The sequence below is a fragment of the Parasteatoda tepidariorum genome, chromosome 6 (assembly GCF_043381705.1).
Source record: "Parasteatoda tepidariorum isolate YZ-2023 chromosome 6, CAS_Ptep_4.0, whole genome shotgun sequence".
NCBI classification, from domain to species: domain Eukaryota; kingdom Metazoa; phylum Arthropoda; class Arachnida; order Araneae; family Theridiidae; genus Parasteatoda; species Parasteatoda tepidariorum.
Window position 1 is genome coordinate 48,446,283 of NC_092209.1, and position 13,061 is coordinate 48,459,343.

General features: G+C 31.0%; 1 protein-coding gene across 4 annotated transcripts in view; it reads right to left on the reverse strand.

The window, feature by feature from the left end:
- Positions 1-13,061, reverse strand: part of LOC107439507 (protein spaetzle 3) — a 65,670-nt gene that overhangs the window by 30,418 nt on the left and 22,191 nt on the right. The window lies entirely within an intron of this gene.

Here is a 13,061-nt window from a genome sequence, read left to right on the forward strand (position 1 = left end):
AATTTTTCCTTTGCCTATGAATTTGCACAAAACTTTAAAAGATCTGCTTGTGCCTAATTTTAGAGACCACCTATTTAAATCTTTCATTCCATTAAAGCCATAATTCTCGAAATTTTTCAACAGATAGAATGAAGATAGCATATATTTCACCAGATCAAAACAATCCGACAAGCTCTTTTCAGAAGCCAGCCAAATAGGCGATATATTTATTCCCGAATAAAGAAACTGTCACAGATCTCAGAAAAAAGTCACCAAATAAATTTCCTCGTGATTTAAACCTCTCGTCTCATGCTCCTTAATCTGAGCAAAGCAACATGGCGTTCCAGTCATCTCCAGGTTTTGACATTGACTAAAAATTATGATCTTGTAAAGCTCGACTTCCTCTCTTCTCCTCCGGACGGCAGCGAACTCGAATCTGGTGTAAGGGATTACCAACCCTATGTTCATAAAGCATTGAATCGTTGTACAGCATGATGTATGGACATCACGGGGATGTTTCTTTTTTATCCATCTTGGCAGAAAAAAAAGAAATAAAAGACGGACTCGCTAGTTGTCAAAACAGCTGTTGCAGTCTGTCTTCGAATAACTATAAGGGTGACGGGTGCAAGAAAGATTGCTGGATTTTGTGACTCTGAACAATCGCCTTTCATGTCCAAATGAAACAGAAGTTCGCTATTGAGAAATATGTTTTCATTGTTCGAATCATCTCTAATATCGCATAATATTATGTACAGTTTTCGTTGTAAGAAAGACAGTTTAAGGAAATAAGTTAAAAAATTAACCCCCTCTGAAGAAAAGAGCAATATATCTGAGATGGATCTATGATGTTTTAGTAAAGTTATTTTTTGTGCCTCACTACTCATTAAATGTAAGTGTCATTAACCCGCTCACTAACACGCACTAACACGTTTTTTTTAACATTCAGGGTAGTCAGGTATTGTCTTTCAGGCAGCATTTTTATGATGACTATGTTCTTAATATCTCGATTTTCCGAGAGGAAACGCTAAAATTCGTTTCAGTTATAGGAAAGTGTGACTAGTTTAATAGTCAGGTATTGTCTCTCAGGCAGCATTTTTATGATGACTATGTAGTTATTATCCCGATTTTCCGAGCGGAAACACTAAAATTCGTTTCAGTTATAGGAAAGTGTGATTAGTTTAATAGTCAGGTATTGTCTTTCATGCAGCATTTTTATGATGACTATGTTGTTAATATCCCGATTTTCCTAGAGGCAACACTAAAATTCGTTTCAGTCATAGGAAAGTGTGACTAGTTTAATAGTCAGGTATTGTCTTTCAGGCAGCATTTTTATGATGACTATGTAGTTATTATCCCGATTTTCGGAGTGGAAGCACTGAAATTCGTTGAGTTAGAAGAAAGTGTAACTAGTTTAATAAATAAAATCTATACAATTTCATATTGATTGGCCTGAAAAACCACCTGACTTGAGATCCGTAGAATATATGCGATGCGCGTTGGAATACCGGCAAAATGCCGAAATGAGCAACTCGGTTATTTGGAAGATTTTCCGGATCAAGTATTCAGCGAGTGGCTATAATTGGAGGCGAAGAAGTAGTAAAACTTTGTGGTCTCAGTTTTTAATCAAGTCTATGCGATAGTTATGTCCAGTGGTGGAGTTTCAATGTATTTAGTTAAGTTTTTTTTAAAATTGTTTATCTAAGGATAACTGATTTGTTCAGTATGCTTGCATTTGCTTTGAAGAAGATATGAAGTTTAAATCAGTAATGAATATAGTGCTAAAGTAACCTTATCATATTAATTGATAAAATTCTTTTTCACTTGTGTCTGACGCTTTAATAAATTAGATAATAAAACTATTATGTAAAATATTTCATTGAATATGGCATGATATGTAGTTAAAAAGTCATAAAGTTAAAGTATAGATACTTAAAGCTATAAAATATTTGTAAAGTTCTAGAATAAACTTACACAAATAAATATAAAATTGTAATAAAAATAGCAAAAATTATCAGTATAAAGCCGTAGACTTATAATAGAAAATTTATTTTTAAAGATAAATTACTTAGAGCAGTACATAATATCATTATTATAATAAAATATATTATTTAATTGGGTGTGACAGAATGCGTGGCTAGGGTAAAATAGTTTTGATCAATCTATAGGAAGTAAGTAAATGCTAACAAAAGCAATTTTTTTCTTCTAAAAATGAAGATGAACAACAAAGCTTTATTACGTAAGTAATAATTCTTTAGTAAGTAATAATAGATTACTAAGTAATAATTAAGTTTTCTCCGTTCAGTCATCATGTTGTTTAAATGTACAGTAAGCAAAAAAAGAGAAAAAAATGGGACACCCTGAATAACGTTTGATCTAATGATCGAATCTTCACTTTCTAGGACTCAATCTTTAGGGCTCAAGGGGGTGTCAAATATGCTAATTAATTAGTGCAGACGATATTTTAAGTAACAAAATATCGTCTGCACTAATTATTTTCGAAATAATTAGTTACCTTAGTTACCTAATATTAGTTATAATAAATTAACCTTCTTACATTTTTTAATTAGTCTAAAGGCATATATGGTCACACTAAGAAAAAAAAAAGTATGGTCAAAACTACCAAAATATGGTAAAATTTACCATGTTTCTGCTTCATGAGAACACCAAAAAGCTCGGTAATTTTTATCGAAAAGGTTTGGTTATAATTTCTGTAAAGTTAACAATAAAATATAATTTTATAATTTGCAAAAAATTAGGTAATTGGGGTAAAATTTGGCAATTTTTATAACGATGCTTTGGCGCATGTCATAGAAACCATTTACTTAGTTAAATTCCTATTTTTGTATTTTACATTAAGTATCTTTGTTTTTATGAAATAATCTGTATTAATAATAAATAAATTTAGATTTCAAAAAATCTAAAAGCTGAGAAACGTGCAGTTTTAATTTACTCACTCAAAGCCGTAAAATGTATCATTTGTTATTTCAAAGGTTTTGATGAAAAATTCATACAAGTTCTCATAATTATCAAGTGCATTTTTTCCTAATCTATTTAAGCGACCCTTTATTTTTTATTCTTCTGTCTAATAATACTATATAATCAAAAGTCTGTTAAGTATAAAAAAAAATATCAAGAAAACACAAATTTTACCTAAAACCCTTTCCCTTTACTCTGCCTGAAAATTTTACCTAAAATCGAAAATGGGGATGGTAGAGGCCTCTTAATTTGCAAAACATTATTTGAAGCGAAACGTTTAGAAAAATGCTTCTATCAAAAAGGCATTTTGTGAAAGGCAATTGTGTAAAAATTATCTAATACTTTCAATACTTTAAACCAAAAATGTATAAAACAGTTTGTAACTTTTAAGTAGGTATTATATCTGATATGTTGTAGCAAATTTTGTAACTACTTAAACCTTTCTCGTAATTTTAGAATAATATTTATATATTTACATAATTGCAATTGGTACATACATCGACTATAAAAGAAGACACATCATATCACGATAAAACACCACAGAACTGGTCTTCTTACGTTCCGGAGCAGAACAATAAAATTAAATACATATATATTACTGAATGAACAATAACAACTTAAACGTTCGCAAAAACAGGAATCAGCGGGAGGTTCCACTTTGAACACGAACTATGGCCTTCCCGAAACGAGTTAAAAACATCTAAAGCGTTTAAACGAGGAAATGAATTTCGGTTAATTTCTCATAAACCACGTAGAAACAACCACTCTCCGAAAGACGAAAAACAAGTGTAAAAATCAGCTTCGTTCCCACGGTTTACCGAAAGAAAGATAAAAGGCAATGAAAAAAAATTTTTTTTCCTCTCTTTTCTACGAGATCGAAACATAAATACTTGCCTCGCCTTTTCTTATGAGTCCATAACCCACACTTCACTAGAAGTTCAGAGAAGAAAAAAAATTACGAGGAAGAAAAAAAGAAATTGTTCACAAAGCTTACATTAAACGCTGACACTATCGTCCATTGAAAAGAAAATCCAGAGGATTATTATAATGTCCTATTAGAAAAAAAGCAATAAAAAAGGAAGAGAAAGCTTTTTTTCACCCCCCTTATTTTAAAGAGGGGGATAAGTCAGAAGAATTTAGAAACATGGACGCACTCCATAGTTAACCTCGCGGTACACCTGTCAGAGTCCAGCGGCAAGCATGCCGCGCACGCCCACATTGCTGGAAGGTTTGCTGGAAAGTTTTTATCAAGGGAGTCAAAGGCGGAGGGTTTTTTTTTTTGGCGAATTTTCATTCATTACTTTACAGTGGAGTCAACTCAATGGGATTGTGGAAGTTAGAACATTTTAGCTACCAGTCGTTTTTTAACCGTGGGTCCGATAAATCCATACTATTTTACTCCATAGTTTAGTTGGTTCTGAAACCACGAACACAGATAAGATTTTAAAATAATTGGAGAATCAGTATTTGCTTTTGTGCATCAACAATGAAAATAAAATAAAAATCGACAAGTGTGAGAGTATGCGAAATTATGATTTTAAATGCTAAATGCGTGGATTATACGTGTATGAATAGTTTTAAATAATAGAAAAAATACGTACGTCCCCGTATGCAAGTTTGAAATTATTGCACGCGGCAATTCTGATGAAATGCGCATGAGCCCGTGAAAAAAATAATCTTGCGTGAATGAATATATAAGATTTCGCAAAAGCTAAAAAAGCAAACGTAGTGAAATAACATCTTAACCTCGACCACAAAATTAAAACAAACATTTTCAATGGACGTGGATATTATTGTTGATAATCTTCTTCCAACTAAATTGTATGAGTAAAATAAATATATTCTTTAATTTCAGAAAACGGAAAAATATTTAGTTACTTATGGCCTTAGTTAGACAAGCACAATTTTTAACTAAAACTGATAAAATGTAATTTTTTTAATTAAATCAATCAAATGTTTCAAAATCTCCGAATTTATTTGAACATTTCGTCATAAACAATTCTCCACCTTCATTTTGTGTTGGTGCTCCTTTTGATCTATCTGTAACAAGTCCATATTGTTAATTTGAAAGTAATATTAAACAGAAAACAACATTCAACAACTTGCAGCTTTATAAAATCACGCCAACAAACCTAGAAATATATAGGGTTAACGCAAGCATGTGGAGTTTCTTTGACTCTTACGTACGGGAAAGTACGAAATCTAACTTAAATTCCCAAATCCTTCCAGATAAATGATCGAATATACGTAGTAATAATTTTAATGATGAGTGCTTTCGATGCTTTTAAAAATAAATGACCCTAACGTGGTGACGATGACAAAGAATGAGAAAAAAATTTTAAATGTTCATTCTAGATGAAAATTATTTGGATGTAAATGAAAAATCTACGAAAAAATGATGGAAGTATCTAAGTAGCTCTAGATGAGAATGTTAAACTTAAATGAAAGCTGTAGATGATAACAATAAGTTTTAATAAGAGCTTTAGGTTGCAATAATAAAGCTAAATGAAAGTTTTGGATAATAATTAATAGGTTTGAATTAAAGCTCGATCAATAACTCTTTATGGTAAAAATATATTACTGAGTTTGCAACAAATTAGCACAGTATCATGGTTCAAAATAACTCTTATCACGTTTAGAGCTTCATTTTAATATGATGATGTAAATAATTGCCATGTATTATAACTGTATTTTAGAAATATATTTACGATAAAAAATGGCGTTTATAAATTATCTCTTCAACAATTTTATAACCTTTTGTTTTACAATACGCGAATTTTTTTTTGTTTTGAAATTTGCAAATAATTGTGCTTAACAATAAACAAATTAGCTACCAATAAAAGATTTTGGAAAGATTCTTGCAAAGTGATTATTAAAAATTATGAGAATTTTTCTGGTATTTTTGCATTTACACTGAAGGAAATCGATATTGTTTTATGAAAATTTCCTAAAAACTCATTATTGCTTAAAACAATATAACTTTTTCAAGCAAAATTACCTTCAAATCTTTTACGTTAAGAAAAGCTTCAATAGTAATAATATTTATCAAAAATTAATATTATGATGTCAAACAGTTAATATTAATATTTAAAACTTAAATTATTTTAATTAGTTTCATACTTCTTTTAATTATTTTCAGAAGAGTTTGCTGAAAATTAAACTCGTAAATTTAACGTTTAAGCAAAAAGATGAGCAACCAATTTCAATTCTAGTGACTTAAAACTGTCTAATCAAAGAAAAACAATTGTCTTCTAAGTTTTAAGATTAATTAAATTAATTAATTTAAAATTAATTGATTTTAAGACAATAATTCTGTAAGTATTTGCTAAAAAATACAACCCAAACTACAAAGTGCACATCTAGACTATCAAAAATTAATGTTGTGTGATCAAACAGTTAACGTAACTATTTAAAATATTATTTATTTTAATTAATTTCAGAAGAGTTTGCTGGAAATTAGAGATCCAAAAATTAAACGAATAAATAAAAATATGAGCCACCAATTTCAATTCCTGAGTCATAAAGTTGTTTGATCAAAGACTAATAATCGTCAACTAATTTTTAAGCCTCATTAAATTCAATAATTTTAAAACAATAGTTTAGAGAGTGTTTGCTAAAAATACAACACAAAGTACATCAGAAAGTACCATGATACCTAAAGGTTAAAATACGTTAAACTTTCCACCAATACACCATCCAGATAATAGATCACAGCGCCGACTTTTAACAACTACTAACCTACGGCATCACGTGATCCCTTGGCCCCAGTTTCCCATAGACCTCAACTGACCCCAAAGGTCAATTCATCCTCCGATTCTTCCTCAGAGATGGAAGATGCTGGATACATTCTTCTTTCCCCCAGCCTTACATAAGTAAGGAAGGAAGGAAGGGGGGGTGAAGAAAACTATTTCTCTTTTGGATAACGATTATTAGACTGGTCATTTCGCGTGTGTCCAAAAAATTCTACCTTTAGAGTTTATTATTCTCTTAAGAGTGCTAAGGTGAACCCCCTAATTGTGAAAGAGGCATAAAACCGAAAGACCTCCAACCATATGAAAATAGTCATTAAATCAGCGGAACCATTTAGCCGGCACAAATTTTTATGTGTGTAAGCCTTCCACTTCTGATTGTTGTACTAGGGGCGGAAGAATTGGAAAATTGGCGGCTTCAAGTACGTTGCTTGTGGGAAGTGAAATGAGTATGAAAGGTAAATTCGATTACGTAGCCAGTGCTTTTTTTTCTTTTCTTTTTTTCCTTCTTTCTTTTGCGGAATATCTACGTCATTTTTCTTTTGTTGGTTGAAATGAGTAAAAAGGAAAACAAAAATAAACAGAGCATGACTGACTTTTTTTTTTTTTTTTTACAATGCAAAGAAGTTTTATAGAAAAATGACCCCGGTTAAAATTTTAAAGGCTTTTAAAATGCGAAACTAAAAAGCGGGTGTGAAAAACGAACAGAGCAAGGCTGCATTGTATTTGTTTTCCTGTTGCTCAAATATTACGTTAAGCACAAAAATGGGGGGGGGGAGAGGTTGCTTATTTTGCTGAGGAGAGAGGAATAGAGGTAGAACAATACTTTCGGAAGACCTTAAAATCCCTTTGTTTGTTATAATTTTTTTTTTCAAAATTCAAATAAAGAAAGAAAGAAAAGAAAAAGGAAAAAAGGAGAGAAAATATGAAACGAAAATAATTTGAAACATATTACACATGTAAAAATTTTAAATTTGAAAAAGTTAATTTTGGGAAAAGAAAAAGTTAGAAATATATTTTGCACTAGTTTAAAAATTTTATTTATTATTATTTTATTATTATTTATTTATTTATTAATTTTTTTAAATGACGGGCACTTGGAACTATTGTCCATTGGCCACAGAAAGTGCCAGAAGTGCTAACTCTCTTTTCGTTACCCAGTGGGTACCTGTGGCGAAGCCAAGATGGTGGAGCAGCGTCGCTCACGCCACACTACCACAACCCGTTTATACGGCGAGTCACATTCACACACAAAGGAGAAAGGACATAGAACACAGATAGAGAGAAAGAAACACCCATGCCTTGCCCGGAATTCGAACCCAGAACCTTTCTGATGCAACGACAGTTCCCTGCCCCCTATACGGGCCGGTCGGCTTAAAAATTTTATAAATTTCTTAAAACGTACGTTTTGTTTTACGCAAAGTTACGTCATACACTTGAGTATAATTCTAAAATTCTTAAAATCGAATTACTGCAGTAAAAGTTATAGTAAGAGAAAAAACACAAAACAAAAAAGGGTTACAGGAGACTTCTTACGTAATATTCTATAAAATGAATTTAATAAAATTCTGAAAGCTAACCAGCATGCTATTAAACGATTTAACCCTTCACGCTTTCCCATTCTGTTGCAAGCCAAATGTCTAACAGTCTAAGTATGAAATGGATTAAAATTCTATCAACGGCTTAATTATTCTATAGAACACCATTGCTGGTAAGAGGACATACAGGTTCTGTTTCAAAATAACATTTGTACTTTTTAAGGAAGCTACATCATTTAAAAAACAGATTTTATCAAAGGTACTGTACCTAAAGAGAGTTTGTCCTTCTATGCAATGGTGAGATGTTATTCCTTATGCTTAGGTTAATATTGTCATAATTATCACATTTCATACTTTACCTGAAAACTTCAGGTAGTCTGTAAATTACTAGATACTAAATTACTAGATATTAGTCATAAATTACTGGCAGTCTATAAATGACTAGATATTAGTCATAAATTATTAGTCATAAACTACTGGTCAGGTTCATAAATTACTAGATATTCTATAGAATGTCGTCATTTCGTATATTGTTTGTAACATACATCTAATTATATATTTTAAAACTGCCTACACTATGCATTCAAAAGGAATTAAAAAAAAAAATTTTAAGACTTTTGTTACTCAAAAATGGCATAAGTGGGGAAAAAGCAAGCTGAGCATTTTTTTAAATGAAGTGGTTTAGTTTTTATCTACAAGGAACTTTAATTTAAAATTACTTAGTTAAACTTTTTTAGAACTGAAATTAATTCTAATACAAATTCTCGATATGATGAAATATCGCAGGACATAATCTTGTGTTGACAAAATATTGCAGTGGAGCAAAAATTATTGCTAATTGTGTTATTTTAAAACTGCCTAATAAACTTCATTCTCGCGAAACTTTGCTTAGCAAAATTTTATGTATTTTGATTTAGTTCCAAAATTTTGTCTGGTACAACTAAAAAAATAATTTCAAACGAAATTGAAAGCGTTACCATATTTTCTCCCTATTCTACTTTAGTTGCAGCGCTCTATTAATATTTCATTTCCGGCTGTTTTTATGTATGAAATTGAGAGTAAAAGTATATCATAGATGCCATATAAATAAAAAAAATTGTATTTGAGTATTGTACTGAAAAATGCTTGGATTAGTTTTAATAAATTGGCATGTTTTTGTTATTTATTTTAAAATGAACCAAAAAAAACAAACTAGTTATGCTTTTAAAAAAATGATGAAAAACGCTTTTTTTTACATTGATTAAAATATAGAAGAACTATTTATGTATTTCTTGACAATTATAAAACTATATAGGATTGGTGTTCATAAATTTTACAATTTTAAATGACACATATTCGTGGATTCTTTGTTTCTTTATGTATCTTCCTATTTCCTTTCATTGATTACTCATTTCATGGCCTTCCTCCAATTCCAGCGTGATGCCCTACATAAGTTTCCGACAGCCACTGGCAAGGAACATATTTTTAAAACTATAGCCTGCACATAATGATTAGTTTTATTGGTCTCCATGCCACACTTTCGGGGGTCGGTCACGGCGCATACACGTGGGAGTCGAAATATTTCCTGCCACCCAATAGACTCTAAACAACAACTGTAACAATAAATAGACAAGTGGAAACTTAATGAAGTAGAGGAAGGAAAAAAAATTGAAATTAAGAATCAAGGCCAGCATTTACCGTTCCTATAGCTCAGGAAAACACAATATCGAAGTCACCAATTTGTGCCTGCACATTCTAGATCTCAACAAATGTTTCGTGATGTGCCCACGGCGGTTCGTGAGTGGGCCTATTCTGCACATTGCGATGGTAGAAGTGTGACATACCGAATAAAACCCCGCCTTTTGAAGTAAAAAAAAATTATTTTAGCTCCACTGGTATTTCATCGTCTTCTGACTAGGGGCTATTTCTCACACAATTCGATGACATTGTCTGAGTTATGGTCTGAAACTATTAGTTGCTCAAAATTTTTCCCTCCTCTTGAAAATGGACGGTGTTAATAACGATAATAATAAGCCGCCTTATTTTGCTTGAAGTCTTTGATTTATTTACAATTTTTTGGCTGAGCTCCATATATTTTGTGTTCATATCTATGAGCAATTTTAATTCCTACGTTTGAGCGATTGATCGTTCAGCTGATGCTGTCATCTGATATGGAATAGAAGATAATCCAATAGCAGGCAAAAAATGTTTGTAGTTATTGGCTTAGGAGTAAGCTGTGGCTATATCGTAACAATAACGGGTACCAATAAATAGTTGTTATAAATAACGAATTTGTTGTTGGTGAAAAGTTAGATTGATGGATAAAAGTCTATGTTCTTGAGGTATGGGACAACACTTTTCAGAAGGTTGTCTGTAATCAATAAAATGAATGGTAGATTGAAGCTACTGAAACAGAGCTGTTGCACTGGGTTAAAATATATTAGCCAGTTAAGTGCATTTAATTTAATTATCGAAATCTCTCACAGAGTGAGGAATTAAAATTAAACAATTACGTGCATTTACGTCGAATACGTAGAGCAAATTGTCCTTATTATAAATTTTACGAAAAACGTCCTACCAAAATTTCTCTTTACTGTTATAACCTATATGTAGGGCTAATTCCGTTCCCCCCCCCAGGATAAAGTAAAAAAATTAATAGCTATATAATAATTAAAAAAAGTAAGAGCTTCTTTTACTCCTCACAAAAAAATAATGAGCTATTAATGAAATGGTTTTGCTAGCAGATTTTCTTCTTTTCAATTTTCTTTCAACCCTGCTTTAGAAAGAGAAAGGGTTCGGATAGAACGTTTTGGATTATTTTTTTTTCGATTCAAGAATGACCAGGACTCGTAGAGAAAATGGCCAGCACTGTCCCTCCTAAATGTTTCACAAATCAACGCTCTTGATAATCCTGCTCTTCTAACTCTATGACAATATATCCGGATTGCCCATATTCTTACTATAGGACAACAAGCTTCATTTACGCATCGAGAGAATTACATAACCATAGCTTCACAAATGGGTGCTGAAAAACTATACTTCTCAGAGCCCCGATCTAAACCTCAAAGAACGCTTTTAGAACGAAATAGGACGCAAATTACGTAGCCAACCAAATCGACCATCCTCACTGCCAGCATCAATTTCCGCTATGATGGACACCCAAGACAATTCCTACGGCCACCATCGATCGAAAACTGGTGAAAAGTCAACGAATGCAAGCTATCATCAATACAAAAATAGGACCTACATCCCATTAATATAATATATGCATAAGGACCTTTCGAGTTCATACCACTGAATTTACGGATACTTTCGGCTAGGTAGTGTATGACTGCTCTGTGAAGTTCTTCTTCGCAGCAATTATTTACATAATTACTTTGACTAGCAACAAATGCTATAACTGTATACTCTACGCTAAAGAGCAAACATAGCAGTGATAAATTATTTTACTTCACAATGGTAAAAGTAAATATTGTTGCTCAGGGGTAAAGTCTTCGTAATAAAATATTTTTAATCGGCTCCAATTATCTGAATTCTAACATAATCGTATTTGTTTGTATTGGTAAAAAAAGATTTATGTTTTTAATAAGAAAAAAAAGGGGAGATATAAAAAAGAAAGAGAGTGTCCGAAGTCCTTTCTTCCAGAGTAATTTATACTTTATAAGTATCCGAGATTCATTTTAAGTCATTCATAAGTATATATATCTCTCTCATATTTTTTAAATAACTTTTCAATACTTATTTTTATTCTCATTTAATTTTTTATCATGTAAAATTTAAATAATATATAGAGCGCAAGGTATTAAATTAAAAAAAAAATTACGCTTATTGTTGTTTTTAAAAATGTATAGTTTTATAACTGAATAAAGTAATTCGCCCATTCAGGGTTTTTCTTTCTTTTTAATCTTTCTTTACACATTTGCATATCTAAAGTGTGTAATACATTAGTTGTTTAGTTTTAAAGCGTGTTTGACATTCCTTAGTTTGTGTAGCTAACTATACCAGGGGTCTGTCCAGGTTTTTCTGAGAGGTACCTATTTTGTGAAAATTTTGACATAATTTGTGAAAAATTAAAAATTAAATTAAAAAATCAACACAAAAATATGATAAAAATATGGATTTATCGTTTCTTAAGGAATACAAAAATAAAATTTTAAGAAGAAGTATTTTGTGAAACTACCGTTTTTCCTAAAGTTGAATTTGTGAAGGTACCGCTAAACGGTAGTAAATTCGGAACAAAGAAAAATATTCAAAACTACACTAGGAAGCAAAGACTGAATAATTACAAACATTCAATAACATAAACATGCAGAAAATAACTTGGTGAAAATACATTAATAAAAGCTTTGTTTACGATTTTTAAATTCAAACAATTAATATTTGCATGCATTATAGTCAAATAAAAAAATCATTTTGATTAAAAATGGAAAAAAAATGAATTTATATTCAAACACAAAAATCATTTTGATCACAAATGGAAAAAAATCAATTTATAATCAAATGAAAAATTTTTCAATAATAGTTCTACGAATAAATGGAATGTTTCAAATCTATGCACCTTACCAAGATTGACTAATTAGAAAGCAAAAATGGCTGGTTCATGCTTAATTCTAAAAAAATGAAGTTACATCTCAGGTGTTAATTGTAATACTTTATAGAAATAAAAATTATATAGATTAATGACCTTTTCCTGTAGGAGAAAAAACAAGATAGGAAAGACGCTACTGTGAATATTGAGGGTTATAGAAAAATAAATAAATCTGAAACAAAAACTTTAGTTTTGTTTCCAACAAACGAACATTATAGTACATACTACGAACATATTTTTTTTCAATTGCCA